This window comes from Pseudonaja textilis, chromosome 2 (genome assembly GCF_049901715.1).
Source record: "Pseudonaja textilis isolate UNSWEBS1 chromosome 2, rPseTex1.2, whole genome shotgun sequence".
Classification (NCBI taxonomy): Eukaryota; Metazoa; Chordata; class Lepidosauria; order Squamata; family Elapidae; genus Pseudonaja; species Pseudonaja textilis.
The window spans coordinates 74,262,672-74,279,011 of NC_141991.1; the positions used below are offsets into that span (position 1 = coordinate 74,262,672).

Genomic DNA, 16,340 nt, shown 5'->3' on the forward strand with positions numbered 1-16,340 from the left:
AGGTCTTTACTGTTGATACTGTGTTGTCTAGTATTGTAAGAGGTGGTAGTATGGGAGGGTTTCTCCTAAAGTCTGGGGCTTGCCTGTAACCAATGCTACCAGACTTGAAATCCATGATGTTTTTCTCCATAATTTGAAGATCCAGACAATCTTTCTTAGCAAGACAATTCTAGACAAAATATGAAAATTAAGGACATTGCAGCATATGAAAAGTCAATCTCACTAAATTTAATGGTCCTAATTCTGAGCAAACATTCATAGGATTGCACTATAAAAGTGCCAGCCTCACTTCTATGGACCTGTAACACAAAAGAACTGTGTGATGTCTTAGCAAGCTGCAAATAGTCACAATAGGGATATTGCAAAGGCTCTTCTTCTGAAAAGAATTGGTGCAAATGTTTTATCCATTTATGTAAATCCATGCTTTGTTCTCAATAATCTCTGAATTTGATCCAAAATGCTTTAAATGTCTTGGGGGGGATGGTGTTCTCAGATTACTAGGAGAGACTAACTTGGGTCTGTCACTTGCTGAATTAATTTTGCCTTTAACCTCCGGACAAAATCTATCCAGAGAATATTCTGTGATTAATACTCTTAAATAAATGGCTCCATAAACAGGTTGTGTGGCGTGGCTGGCCTTTTGACAAACAGAGAAATAGGAATTCCCATGCAGCTAATCTTTCTCAAATTTCCTATAAGTTTTCAGAAGTAACGGCAGGATAATGTTTAAAATTCCGATGTTAGAATTCCTTGTGATTTGAGAACAATATTGTCACGAACCCATACTTGTTTTCATTTCATGCTAGCATTTATCATTATTGTTACAAAGATGGTTAGTGTTATGAGTAATACATTCTTTTCATACTAGTGATTGATTATTTTTCCTATGGAATATTTTAAAAGTGCCTCATACTTACTGTTGTTTGTTTTTTCTTTTATTTCAAGAATTTGAATAGCGGTCAGAATAAAGATACCTCCTGGAAATAAAAATCCAATCCAATGACAGGGAAAAAGAAGCGATAGTGTCTGTTCGATACAGGAAATGGTGCTTTAATTGAACAGAACAATCTTCTCTTCAGTTGTGAAGTTTTCTGTCTTCAGAAACTGTGTGCTCTCAAGAGGGTCGTTTGTGATAGAATTTGCAGAGATAAACAGTGCCCTGGTTATTTCTATGGAGAACTTTATGTCCTAAATATTGTGCTGTCAGTGACCTCATATTTTTCAATTTCAGAGTTCATTGACAAAATGCCCTAGCTAGCCTTACATTGTGTGGTCCACCCAGTGGGAAGTCGGCTGCAGATGGCCACTGTGATTCTTAGTTTCTCACCTGCTACCACCTCTCTATCCAGAATAATGGGGGTCATCTGGAGAAGTGTCTCTATATCTCTCCTGGAGTCATTTTATTGCACTTTGTTATGAGCTTTAAGCACCATTCAGGCAAAATCCAATATTCTTATGAACCCTATCTACTTTTCCCTTTATTCTTAGCATTATAGTAATAGAGAATACTCATTTGTTTTATTGAAAGGTTGACTTTTCTAATCAGATAACTAACCAAGGAGAATTGAGCTGAAACTTACAAAAGAGCTACAGGTTTTGCCTGCCTGAGATGGATGCCTGCAGAGAAGAATGCAATATAGCTTGTTTCTCTTTAGTCCAATGGCTTAGCCACTCAGAGATTTAACTGTCTCCCTGCCAGGAAGATTTACGTTTTTACTAAAATGGCAGCATGCCTACCCTAAAATGTAGCTGCTACTAAACTCTTCAAATAGTTAATCATGAGCTTCAATTAAAACTTGCCTGGCTACCTTTTAACAACTAACAAAATCTAGATCTTCCTTTTGGGTCTTCTCCCTCTGCAGGATGACAGATCCCATACTGTGTTGCCTTCCTTGCATAGTGATTTTTACTCTCTTTGGTAGCCTTGAGTCACTTTGGGATTTACATCTGTTCAGAGGCCCAAGATTGCCTAATTCCCATCCTGCATGGTGACCATGCACCTTCTCCACCTTCCCCTATCTCATGAGACACGCTCTCTGTGGGAAACCCCTTTATCTGGTTCTTTTCCCAGATTCAGACTAACACCTACTGGTACAGTTTGTATATCTGGAGGAAAGTATTTACCTTCTCCATTACATGAATACTGTGAATGGATGAAGCTGGTGCTTCAAAGTGCCAGTTATCAGAGATATAGAAGGAATCCATGTCATGCCTGAGATGTGCCTCAAAAAACATAATCACATGAGGACATTTTTGTCAGATGCAGTTATCCTGAAAATACTTGTGGAGAGCATTGACCAGTGTTCAGGGAGAAGGTGCCATTATAGTAGTTTTGTAGGCTGACAAGTGAGAATACAGCTGACACCCAGGTTGACTGAAGTGCAGAGAACTTGAACATTTGGACTTAAGCCCAGGGCAAATCAGAAAACATCAGTTTTGAAGCCAACAAGGAAAACTCAACCACTGGCTGCCTTCTTGTCCAAAAAGGGGCAACCTGAGGATGATATCATACTTTCAAGCCTCCTCTGAAATGCCCAGTTGCAGTTAATGGATGCAATGGGAAGCAGGAATAACCTTGAGTAAGAGCCATGACCCAGACAATGGTCAGATAAAAGAAAGTTGAGCCTGGGACAGAAATGTAAATTGAAAACATGGCCGTCCCTAGCTCTCATGAAGATAAAGGGACTGTGGGAAATGCATTTGAGATTTTGCTCTGTAACCCTATCATAAAAATAGCACCATCTAACTTCATATCTTTGGTTGCCTAGTCCGATCTACCATGGTAGACTGACAGTAGATCAAGAAGAAAAACTCATAGAGAGGGAAAGCTCCATATTATCCCTGTCTCCAAAGACAGTGTTTCAAATGGCGCAGAATGGAACAGAACAGAACAGAATACAATTGGATTTTTTTCACTGTAGCATAACCACATAGAGGCTAGATTAGATTGGGAATTTATGAGGGAGAGGTTAAGTTAAGACTGGCCCAGTCCCCTTGTTTACAAATAAATCATTGGCCATGCAAGATTGTAGACTGGCACTTATGAATTAGTTGTACAGTAAATGTGGTTGGCCAGAGAACTATTTCTGCTATTGGCCTCATATATTGGAAACATGTAAGCTAAACCATCTAGGGTATTTTCGCTAGCTGGGAAAATAGCCACATAACCATGCCTGCTAATTTCCAGGGAGTCATGGCTGGTCTGGGATTGTGGAATGAGCCACTGTTATCCATGTGTATGTGAGATGGTGTTGGTTAAACTAGACCAGATGATGGTCATACATTGAAATCCCAGGTTTTTTTGTTCAATATGGATCCAGGAGAGGAACTTCAACCATATTAATATTAAGATATTACATATCTTAACTTTTTTGATCTCCTGTAGATGCTGTTAGAATGAGCCCAACACTTAACATTTCCTTTTAGCTAAGATCTGAATTTCCTGAATTCTTCTTACCACTTTCCAGTGCCGGTCAGTTATGTCTCATTGCCTCTTCCTCTGAAAGGGTGACGAACAACTTGACCTAAACAGCACATATCCCTAGCCCATTTTGGTGGGATTTTTGGAAAAATTAATCTCCCAGGCTGAAGAAATCTCAACAGACAGAAAAACAGATAATAAACATATATCTGATTGTGAAACTGCATAGCTCAACTTTGTACTGGTTAGTATTCAAAGGTACATTGATCACTGAAGCTAATTTTTTCCCTTTCCCCTTGACATAAGGTTTTTAATAAACATCCTCTTGAAACTAGCCAGACATATTGGCAGATTTCAGGCAGGTTGTTGTACTAGAATACATAAATTTACTCATCAGAAATAATCAGATTCTTAAGACCTGGGGACAGAGTATTCCTCTGAGCCCACATTCTCAGTTCATCCTTTTTCATCATTTTTTTCCTCCTTTGGCTTTAGCCTATAAGGATCTATGACCAAACAAATGGAAATTAGGTGTGGAAATTAAAAATACTCTTAATAGAAATATAATAGGAATGATTAGTGAAGATTTACTTATTTATACAATTTATTTACTTATTTATACAATTTATAAATTGCACCAAACCCAGAGGATACTGCGTGGTATACAAAACATTTTAATGAATGAAGGCAAATATATGTATCCCAGAATAATGTCCTGGTACCAACCCAGATTGGATCCTACAAAACAGTTTAAATTGCGAATATCATTGTTTTGAACAAATGTTATCCGATACTCCCGTTTCAATACTGAATACTTTGACAGGGACCCTCAGTGTGTATTGGACTATGGATGATTGTCCCGTGGAATAAAAAAGCTGGCTTAAGTGCAAAAGAATAACACAGTTTGGGATGATTAAAGTGGTGGACTCTTTGAGGCAACGGCTGGAGAACCTAGTTAAAAGTACTAATCTATACTTGAGTTTTTTCAGATTAAGCTTTTTGAAAGCACAATTTGGGCTGGGAACTGACCCTATTTGTCTTTGATCTTCAAAACTGGAATTACTTGTTGATCTTCTGCAAAGAATTCAAGAGTCTACCAGTCAATCCCTGCTTGTTTTGGCTCCATCTCTGTTTAATTTGCATGGTCCTAGATCAGTGTTGTCAAACTCCTGGCTCACAGGCTGGGTGCGTCACATGCTGACCACGCCCACACCTGGTTTAGTGAAGGGGAAAAAAGCCCTGATATGTCACATGATGTCGCCTTGACGACATGAATTTGGCAACCCTGTTCTAGATGGTTCTGTGTTAGCTGCAGGATTTTATCAACACCATGTGAAGAGGGTCAGTATTTAATTTTAGCGCAAAGACCTGGTGTCAATGAGTTGATGGTAAATGCTGATTAGGATGGTGAGTAAAAATGCTCTGGAAAACCTCACATGCAATATAAAAATAGGTTTCCTCAAAGATAAAAAATAGGTTTCCTCAAAGAAGTTATTTGTCCTTGAACTTCTAATTCTCCATAACAATTCATCAGGCAGAGAATGTTTGTGTTCTTGAAGAGTTTTCTTTACTTATCTGACAGCTCAGTATCGCGTTGTGTTGCAAGACTTTAGAAATGGCACATCAGCTTACATATTGTCCTGTGGATGTTTTGAGAAAAATCAGGTTCTGCCTTTCTATTGTCACATAAATTCTATATGGCTACTATATATTCAGGATTGCTTGTTGATCTCTTGCAAAGAATTCAAGAGTCTACCAGGCAATCCCTGCTTGTTTTGGCTCCATCCCTATTTTATTTGCATGGTCCTAGATCAGGGTTGTCAAACTCCCACCCCGCAGGCTGGGTGCGTCACACCTGGTTTAGCAAAGGGGAAAAAAGGCAATCCCTACATAACAATAGTTATGCTTGAATCCTCACCGAATTGAAGATCATCCTAGTAATTTCATGAACTAGTCCATGATGCTAATGGAAAACCTAATGGAAATGGAATTAATGGTAACAAAACCAGCACACCATAGCTAGCACAAACCAGTTTAAATCCACTTTGTATGTTGTAGAGGACAAGGTGGTCTTTCAGATACCGGGACCAAAAGAAAGAGGACATGTGCTGAAATGGCTAATAGGAGTTGGGCAGATTCCAACCCTTGACTTCTGCAGCAGTGTCATCATTGGTGGAACATGCTGGATTGTTTCCGTATTAAAATTGCAGATTTTGTTGGGAGGAAAGGGGAAATACTGCTTTACACTGAAACAGCTTCAGACAATTTTAAATTGCCTCAGCTCCAAGTGGGAATGAGGCAAAGGTTATATCATGAAGACTTTTTTCTTCTTCTCCTTTAAATGGAGAAATAAAATAGAGCTGCAACAAAAACCCGACAGAAAAAAAGAGTAACCCCCCCGCCCAAACTAGAGCCACAACTCAATTTTTATATACACACAAACATACAGAGTTCTCGTTCTTATACATACATTTTCACATTAGTAAAGAATTACGATATTTTATTGCAATCATCCATGCAATTGTTTCCAGATGTGGAATAGGTGTGGAAGATTACATCATGATGGCAGAAGAAACAATTCATTACAGGTATAGGAAGGATGGCTCTTCCAGGATGTTCCCCCCATTTCCCAATCTTGTTGACAGTCCAGGGATTTCCTATAGCTCCCCAGTAGAGCTATCTCTATCTTAGATAACTTTGTCAAGATTGGCTAGCTGCTGCTACCCTTTCTGAACAGCAGGTTTTATATATTCTCTCATTATGCTTCTGAGTATACATTAGATTTGTTGAAATCCATATTGAGTATTGTTAGGAAGATACCTCTAGCTTGGTAAGTGTTGGGTATATGGATGCACCAACCAGGTTTGGGTTGAATAAATATGTAAACCTAGGATAAAGTGTTTTGTAGCTTTAAGCAAGAAACTGCAATGTCATTGTGGGTGCGGTTGCAGGCAGTAATATAGGTAGGAAGGAAACGTAATAGACCCGGCTTCTGGATGCACCTGGTTCTGTTCCTGGTCTGCTGCCTGCTGTGCTGGAACGTCTATCTGCTTACTCTTGGAGGCTACTGTGCCAGATACCTTTTGGACTGTTTACTTGGTGAGCTGTTTACTCAGCGTTGTCTTTGAGATAAAGGTATCGGGAGGAGAAGATTTACAAGCAGATAAGGACATTGTATTTACTGTTAATGGACTTGATAACTGGATGGATATACTGGATAATGACATATGGACTGAATGACACTTCTTAATCTCTGTGTGTATTAAATAACTATTTTAAAACTACAAACAGTGTTTTTGTCTCCAGTGTGTGTATACTCTTGGGCCCACTCTCTCTCTCATTTGCCTGCCTGGCTGGACTGCTGCTGCATACTCTGCTTGGGGGTTTATCCCCAAACACTAACATTGGTTATGGGCCCAGCAGAGTGCACAGTCTAACTAACCAGGATATAGCAGTGAGAGCTGGTGGGAGTTGCACATTACTGTAAATACAAACTGTTTGTTAAATAGTTGTTTATCACAAGAGCAATGGCACAAGTAAATTTGCCACATCTGTCCATGATATCCAGATTAGATGGAACAAACTATGTTTCATGGTCAATGAAATGTAGTTTACTTCTACGAAGAGAAGGTTTGTGGAACATAATAACAAACCCACCAGATGTATCAAACTTAAATCCTAACGATGAAGAGGATTATAAACTGATACAGGATTATGAACGAAAGAATGAACAGGCTTTGTGCATCATAGGTCTCACTCTGTCTGACCAGCAACTCATTCATATCCATGGAGTGGAAAATGCTGCAGACTGCTGGGATAATCTCAAAAGGATTTATGTTCGAGACAGTGTAGGAGCTCATATCAATCTTACACGGAAGCTGTTTAGAACACATCTTGAGAAAAATGGAGACATGTTAACTCATTTAAACTGTATGAAGAGCATTTTTCAAGAATTGCAAGAAAAAGAGCTTATATTTAATGAGTTGCAACAAGTATACATCATATTGTCTTCTCTGGATCGAAGCTATGATGATTTTGTGACTGCATTAGAGGTATTGCCAAAAGACAGTTTATCAGTAACTGAGATTACCGGCAGGCTATTAGAAGAAGCCTGAAGAAGGTTTGAACGTGACCAGCTGAGAGAAAATAAGCCTAATAAAGAAGAGAAATTATCTTCAAAGCTGGAAAGAAACCAGCTGTGTAAAGTAAATCACCCGGAAGAAGAGAAGTTATCTTCGACGGCATACACAATTAAAAAGTGTTTTAATTGTGGAGGCAGAGGACATTTGGCAAGATTCTGCAGAAAAGGAAAAAGCCAGAATGTAAAGAAGCCAAAGAAATCCTTTGAACTGGCCATGTTTAGCAATTGTGATATGAAGAGTGATTTATGGGTGGTGGACAGTGGAGCATCCCACTGCACCACGAGAGATAAGACAAAGTTTATAAAAATGTCTACAAGTTCTCAACGTATATCACTCGCAAATGGTTGGCACCTCAAGGCCAAGGGTGAAGGTATTGCTTATTGTCCATGTTTAAAACAGAATATAAACATGTTGTATGTACCACAGTTAAAAATGAACTTACTTTCTGTAAGAGAATTAGATAAACTAGGATATGTGGTTACATTTAAGAATAATAAGTGCATACTGGAAAGAGATGGCAAAAAGGTAACTGCAGCTTTAAATGGAACATTATATGTCTTACATGACAGTAAGAAAGGAGGCACAAACTGTATTTAATAATATCAAGCCTCATGATGAATGTATCCATTTATTGCATAGAGCGTTTGGGGCATGTGAATTTTAAAATGCTAAAGCGTACAGTAGAGTTATCTGAAGGAATAAGGTTAAAGCCCTGTGATAAGTATTTGCGTTGTAATGTCTGTTGTGAAGATAAGAGTAAAATAATGCCTGCAAATAGACTAAATGGTTTCAAAACTAAAGAACCTTTAGAAGTAGTATTTGCAGACATTATAGGTCAAAGAAACCCAGTATGGGGGTGCTCGATATATACTGAGCATTATGGACCATTACTCTAGATATGGGTTTGCTACCTAATGAAAAGCAAAACTGAAACATATCAACATTTCTTCAACTGGTTAAAGTTTGCTGAAAGAAAAACCAAACGGCAAATTATAACCCTGGTGACAGATAATGGCATGGAATTTGTTAATAGCAAATTCCAGAATAGGTTAAAGGCAGCTGGAATAGCTCATAAGACATCTGCACCATACAGACCACAACACAATGCATATGTTGAAAGGCGAGGCCAAACATTGCAGGCGATGACCCGTACTATGTTAACTGATTCTGGGTTACCTGATGCTTTGTGGGGGGAGGCCACAATGTGTGCTAATCATTTATTAAATAACGTTGTTAACTCAACCACTGGTGAAATACCATTCACCATGTGGCATGGCAGGAAGCCTGATCTGAGTTACCTGCACACATTTGGTGCACCAGCGTGGGTGCATATCCCTACACAACTCAGGCATAAAGGGCAACATAGAGCTAAACAATTTTTCTTCGTTGGTTACCAACCTAACCATAGGGCATATAGATTTTGGGAGAAAGGCACATCTAAGGTGTTATGTAGTGCTAATGCCCAATTTCTAGAGAATGTAGGATGGGATAAATTAGAACAGGATAATAATAACGAGGTGATTATTGAATCATATAGAAATCCCATTAAGTATCCCTGTAACTTTAAAAATAATGTAAAGGAAGAAGTACAGGAAGAAGTACAGCCCCTAGAGGAAGAAATAGCTGAAGATGAGGAACAGGTAGTAACTCAACCAAGCCCAGTAATACCCAGAAGGACTACACGTATTTCTAGACCGCCTGAAAGATACCAGGCTAATACAGTGTGCCAGGAAAATAGAATCCCAAATACTGTGGATGAGATAAGAAGATATCCTTCTAAAGAGAAAGAAAATTGGTATGCAGCAATTAATAAGGAATTGAAATCTTTGAAGGATATGAAGGTATATGAAAACGTGAGATTACCTAGTAATGAAAAACCCATTGGCTGCAAATGGATTTTTAAAATAAAAACAGATAAGGATGGAAACACAATCCATAAGGCAAGGTTAGTAGCCCAAGGCTTTAGACAAAGTGCAAAAGACTATGATGAAGTATTTGCACCTAGTCTGAAAGCAGCAACTTTAAGGGCAGCATTAGTGTGGGCAGCAAGCAGGCAATATATAGTTAACCATTTAGATGTGGAAACTGCTTACTTGCATGCTCCACTAAGACATACTGTTTATATGAAAAGGCCTAATGGAGTTAAAGGAGACAATAATAATGATAATGATTGTTGGTTATTAAAGAAGAGCCTTTATGGTCTTAAACAATCGGGCTATGAATGGAACCAGTATATTGTGAAGGAACTGACCAATATAGGGTTTAAAGCTGGTTTAGCCGACCCATGTCTATTTAAGAGAGAAAGAATGGGAAGATATCATTATTATTGTTGTTTACTGATGATATTGCTCTGATAACTAAGACTAATGATGAAGCAAATGAAATAATAACATCATTAGCCAAGAAAATAAAAATCAAGCAATTAGGGGAGATAAAGAGATATCTAGGATTGAATATACTGAGAACACAGAAAGGTTTTAAGATATCTCAGGAAGATAAGATATCTAAATTGCTAATAGATTATAAGATGGAACTTTGTAAGCCTGCAAAGACTCCAATGAGTCAGGATATTTGCAAAATGGATACTCAAAGTCCCAAATGTGATAAGGAACTGTATCAATCTTTGATTGGTAGCTTATCATATATTAGCAATTGGTCAAGGCCAGATATTGCTTTTAGTATTAATCAGCTGGCACGACACAATAATGATCCGCTTCAATGTCACTGGATAGCATTGAGAAGAATCCTAAGATATCTTAAAGGTACATTACACCATGCACTGTATTTAGAACCAAAAGGTGATCTCATATTGAGTGCTTATGCAGATGCTAGTTTTGCAGCAGAAAGAGATACTAGAAAGTCGACTTCAGGAACAGCCATAATGCTGGGTAAGACATTAATAGGCTGGAAGTCAATAAAGGCAACAGCATATAAGTTTGTCTACTATGGAGGCAGAATTCTCCTGTTTATCTTTATTGTGTACTGAGTTGATTATGTACAAACAAATGTTGAAGGATATGGGTATAACTGTACATTACCCTATAGTTGTACATGAAGATAATCAGGCAGCAATTCAAATGGCCACTAATATTGCAGTTAAAAGCGAGAAGTAAACATACAGATTTGAGGTATCTTAATGTAAGACAGTCTGTACAGAGTAAATTGATACAGCTGGAGTACTGCATGTCGGAGGACAATGTAGCTGATCATTTTACTAAAGCCCAAGGTGCTATTAAGCATCTAGAGAGTTGTGAAAAATATGGGTTTAGAATGTAAAGGCATTACATATTTATGTCACCCAAAAGGGGAGAATGTTGGGTATATGGATGCACCAACCAGGTTTGGGTTGAATAAATATGTAAACCTAGGATAAAGTGTTTTGTAGCTTTAAGCAAGAAACTGCAATGTCATTGTGGGTGCGGTTGCAGGCAGTAATATAGGTAGGAAGGGAAACGTAATAGACCCGGCTTCTGGATGCACCTGGTTCTGTTCCTGGTCTGCTGCCTGCTGTGCTGGAACGTCTATCTGCTTACTCTTGGAGGCTACTGTGCCAGATACCTTTTGGACTGTTTACTTGGTGAGCTGTTTACTCAGCGTTGTCTTTGAGATAAAGGTATCGGGAGGAGAAGATTTACAAGCAGATAAGGACATTGTATTTACTGTTAATGGACTTGATAACTGGATGGATATACTGGATAATGACATATGGACTGAATGACACTTCTTAATCTCTGTGTGTATTAAATAACTATTTTAAAACTACAAACAGTGTTTTTGTCTCCAGTGTGTGTATACTCTTGGGCCCACTCTCTCTCTCATTTGCCTGCCTGGCTGGACTGCTGCTGCATACTCTGCTTGGGGGTTTATCCCCAAACACTAACAGTAAGAAAATATCCTAATCCACAAAAAAGGTATACTCTTTCCTTATCCATTCATGAGAAAAGGAAAAAGCTGTGGGTTGAAGACCTATAAAATATTCCAGGACACAGGCATGAATGATCAAGAAGGGCAGTTACTTCCATTGGACCCTTCATAGAGCTGTTCCTATAGCACTTTTAGGAGGTTCCCCAAATGTAACAGAATACTAGAGTTGGAAGGGACCTTGGAGGTCTTCTAGTCCAACCTCCTGCTCGGGCAGGAAATCCTATACCATTTCAAACAAATTGTTGCCCAATCTCTTCTTAAAAACCTTCAGTGTTGGAGCATCCACAACTTCTGGAGGCAAGCCATTCCATTGATTGATTGTTTAATTGTCAGGAAATTTCTCCTTAGTTTTAGGTTGGATCTCTCCTTGATTAGTTTCCATCTATTGCTTCTTGTCCTGCCCTCAGGTGCTTTGGAGAATAGTTTGACCCCCACTCTTCTTTGTGGCAGCCCTTTAGAGGTTGGAACACAAGTCTGGACTGACCAAGGCTAAGCCATGCATGATGCCGATTCCACTGAATACTGAATACCATGCAACTTATTTCTCAGTAAACACACAAAGAGCTGAGCACTCACAATAGGTGGGATTTTTAATCATATTACTTGATCAAATTGGCCAACCATTGGCCAGAGAGACAGAAGAGGCTGGGGGATGGAGTTCTGCCTACATGGATCTCCAATAATATTCCTCTTATGTTCCTATGTGCCTATGATGGGAATGGAAAAGAACCAAGATCTTGCATGGATATTTCACAATGGTTGAATGTATCGTTATACTAATACTAGGCAGGGATAAGATCTGCTGTTTCTTCTAAGGGCTTCATGGAGATCCCAAAGGTTTTGAAGTATTCCAACTATGATTGCAACCCAGAACAGATTTGGCTCAAACAATCCCATTTTCCTATTTCCTCTCTTTCTTCCCACCCCTGATTTTTTAATCAACTGGTCTTATGAAGAGTTCACAGCAACTGAACATATATGCAAGTCGGTATATTTTTTAAATTGGCTCAATGGTCCTTTGCTATGCTCAAAGCTTTAATATACATATTGGAAATATTTTCTTTTACTTTTTATAAACAAATTTTATTAATTTTTAAAAGAACAGTACACAAACAAACAAAACATAAAATATAAGAACATAAAACATCTTATTTAGAAACAGCATAGTTCCAAATTGTCACGTTTCCATACAAACACAATTTGATATACATATTTATCTTATATATTCAGCTTCATATCTTTTCCCAACTTCTCTCTATTTTTCCCTTTCCTTCTATTCAATTATATTTCTTTTATCTTGATTTCTATATCTTTTTATTTATTATATGCTTCCATCTATCTTGTTTACAATTCCATTGTTCTCTTCCAACATTCTTCTAGTATTTTCAAACATAGACAAACAAAACACAAAACATAAATACATAAAACTTCTTTTTAGAAAACGGCTTAACCCAGGGTTACATCTTTTTATATAGACATAAATCAAGTTCATGCTCACCTTGTATACTATTTCATATCTTATTTAACATTCTATATTTTCTATATGTTTTCTCACCTCTATTCACTCTCTTAATTCTATTTTATTTATTTCATCTCAATTAAATCACTATACTTGCATCTTTTGTCCATTCTTTTTCAATTATCTATATGTTGGAAATATTTTCTCATGATCAGTTAGGCTGCCTTTGCTTTTCATACATCCTTTAAAAATTTCTGACAGTCATTCAATATCACCCACATTTTGAAGATGGCAGGCACAGATCTGAGAGATAATGACTTGCTGAAGGAATTCACCACATGAGGAACTGGAGTAAAGTTCATGGCAAAATGAAAGATCTGACTCAAACAAGGTATGATTGCATTTTTCTCATTATTTCTCCTGCAGGGAAGGAAAGCTTTCCCTCATGTATTACCATTTTCATATAGAAGTGGAAAACGGTACCCTGAAAAATACAGAACCATCATAGCACAAGCAAAGGGAGCAATGTGGAGAAAGGACTGCATTTTATATGTTGATTATGATTGTATCTCACCTTATTAGGTGACAATCAGCAAAAGTTACTGATATTTCAGAAGTCCTTCCTACTGCTAATATTGCAAGGCCCACAAATAACAGATATATGTAGAAGGAGGATGGTCAGGTAAAGAGGAAGCAGGTAATTTTCTTTCTTGAAATAATTTTATGATACCCATAATGAAGTCATATTGTTGGAAGATGGTATTTGGACCTATTGTCTGAAATAGTATAGGGTTTCCTGCTTGAGCAGGCGGTTGGACTAGAAGATCTCAAAGCTCCCTTCCAACTCTGTTATTCTGACTAATCCACCTTGTGTTCAGGGCAATATCCAGATAAAGCATCTCCAAGAGAAAGTTATCCAGCTGGAGCACATCCAGTGAAGGGTGTTACCACCTTTCTTGGTAACTGATCCCTTTTCTTCTACAGAGGTTTTTCTTAACATTTATGTGATCTATAATGGCAACATATAAAATGTATTTTTTTAGAATAGACATTGTTATCCATATAAAACTTCAGCTGAAAGAACAAGATACAAACTAGCCTTTCCCAAATTAATATTCTCCAAGTAGATGGTGATCCAAAACATCATGGCCCATGTGATTTAAGAACAGCAGTCCATACCAGGAATCATCATAGCATTTTGTTCCTCATAATGGTCTAATTGATTTATGCTCGATCCTTTTCTCTAATTTATTTCCCCTAATATTCCATTTATTCTATTTCTAGAATGAAAAGATTAAATATTCTAGTCTTTTAGTGTTAAATTCCCTTGATCAATTTTGTTGCTCGCTTCTGCTCTGTTACTGAATGTCCCTTTTCAAATAGGGAAACTCAGAGCAATGCTTAGTCTTTTAGATGCAGATACATCATCTATTTGTATGTGGATAACGCAATGTAAATGGTTTTATTTTCAATCCACCTTAGTATGCATTTGACTTTTTTTTATAGCTGGGACACACTGAATTCATATCTTCATTGAGTACCCTCAATGAAGACAGGGGTGCCTAACTCCTGGGCATGGCACTTTGCCAAGCCACAGCCTGTTTGGAATCGGCTGCAGAAGTGGTGGGCATGCGTGTATGTAGTTGCATTTGTGAAATCTGTGTGCACATGTGCCTGAAACCATCCTCTTTCCCCCACCCACTCCTGCCATCTCCACCTGTCCACCAAGCTGGAAAGGTTGGGGAACACTGATTTATGAGACCAAGATCATTTTCTTGGCTAGTTACGTACAATTCAGACTCCGTCAGTCCATATGTGAAGTCATGGTTTTTCATCTAAATATATATTCTTTTACAACAAATGGCACCTATTTGGTTGAATATTCACCAGTTTAAAGAGGTTCTTCTGAAGCTCATCATAATAACTTTTGCTTTTCATTATCTTTTGTATCATCCATAAACTTGGCCAGCTTACTGCTTATTCCTAAGATCATATATGAGCAGCTTAAGAAGGGCTGGTCCCATCACTCACGCTTAAAAGACTCCTTCACTGAGGAAATTGTCTATTTGTACCTAGTCCTAACCTTCTGCATTTTGAACTGTTAGCATTCCATAAATGGATGGATCTTCTTATTCCATGACTGTTAACTTTATTCAAGGGCCTTTGTTGAAGAACCTTGATGGAAAGCATTTTGGATGGCCAGATATACTGTGTCAAGAGAGTCATCCCTATATGCCTGTTAGCATTGTTAGAAGCTCTAGAAATTTGATGGTGATTTCCTTGGCAGATCCATGTGATATTCTCTCAGCAAGACTTATTCCTCTATATACTTAACTATAATTTCTAAAGTCTCCTCTGGGTCCTTTTTAAAATATTGGTATCACTTTGGCTACCTCCCAGTCCTCTGCTACTGAGGCCAAATTTAAAACCATAAGAACTCTCAGGACTGATCAGGGTCTAATGATTTGTTTGTGTGTACATATTTGCTTTAGTTGGTTTGTTTTGCTTCCTGAGAAGGTCATTTCAGGCCCAAAGATTTATCCTAAATTGTTTGTGGCAAGATGCGCTCAGTTCATCTCAGTTCCTTTGAAATCCTCGTATATTTCTTTTACTTGTCATTTAATGGCTGAACTCCCGATCAGTTGTCTGTCCCAGACATATTCGTCTTATATTCCTCAGGTTCTTCTACTATTTGTTTTGCTTTTGCATTCCTTATTATGACTTCTTCTGCCAAAGTTCATTTTTGTTATAACAGATTTTCCATTTCTTAAATTTATCAGCTTCCTGGATGCTGCAAGAAAGTTATCCTGGCCTCTTCCTCAACTTGGATGACCTTTGCTTGCATTGTGGAATGCATTTCAGTTGAGTCTCAACTATTACGATTAAAAAAACCAAAAAACCCAAAAACCCTCCAGGTATTATGAAAATATCATTTTTTGAGGAGGTTTTTCCTTTTGAAGTCCAATGTGGTGTTGTTAGGCCCTGCTGGCTTTGATTGCCCTGATCTTGCAAAATCATTTGCAGCTTTGTCTCAAAGCTGAAGGGCTATTTGAGTGGGATTCTTTTTCCCCAACCAAATCAGAAAGGGTGAATCACATCAGAATACACTGAATAGGTTCCAAGTATTAAGTAAGTTTGGGTTTGAATCTTTTCCAAAGATTTGAAAAGAGGATTTTTTTTTTTTTAGATCATAGCATTTTTGAATAGATTATCCTGACTTCTTAAAAAGAGTGGTTGGCCCATAGATCTTTTCTCTTTCTCCTGGTTTCTGAGATAAGCAGAATGGTTGTGCCACTGCAATGTGTATTATTTTGTATTGCGGCAAGAATATCAGAATGGCACACAATAAAGCCTATATTGAAAAGTGCCTATACTGAAAAGCCTATATTGAAAA

At 37.9% G+C, this 16,340-nt stretch overlaps 1 long non-coding RNA gene across 1 annotated transcript; it reads left to right on the top strand.

Annotated features, from left to right (window-relative positions):
- Positions 1 to 4,808: 4,808 nt before the first annotated feature.
- On the top strand, positions 4,809 to 15,843 carry LOC148126915 (uncharacterized). The gene is made up of 3 exons (XR_015741423.1): positions 4,809 to 4,828; positions 13,208 to 13,337; positions 15,727 to 15,843. It is a non-coding gene; the product is annotated as an uncharacterized LOC148126915 (long non-coding RNA).
- The last annotated feature ends 497 nt before the right edge of the window (positions 15,844 to 16,340 follow it).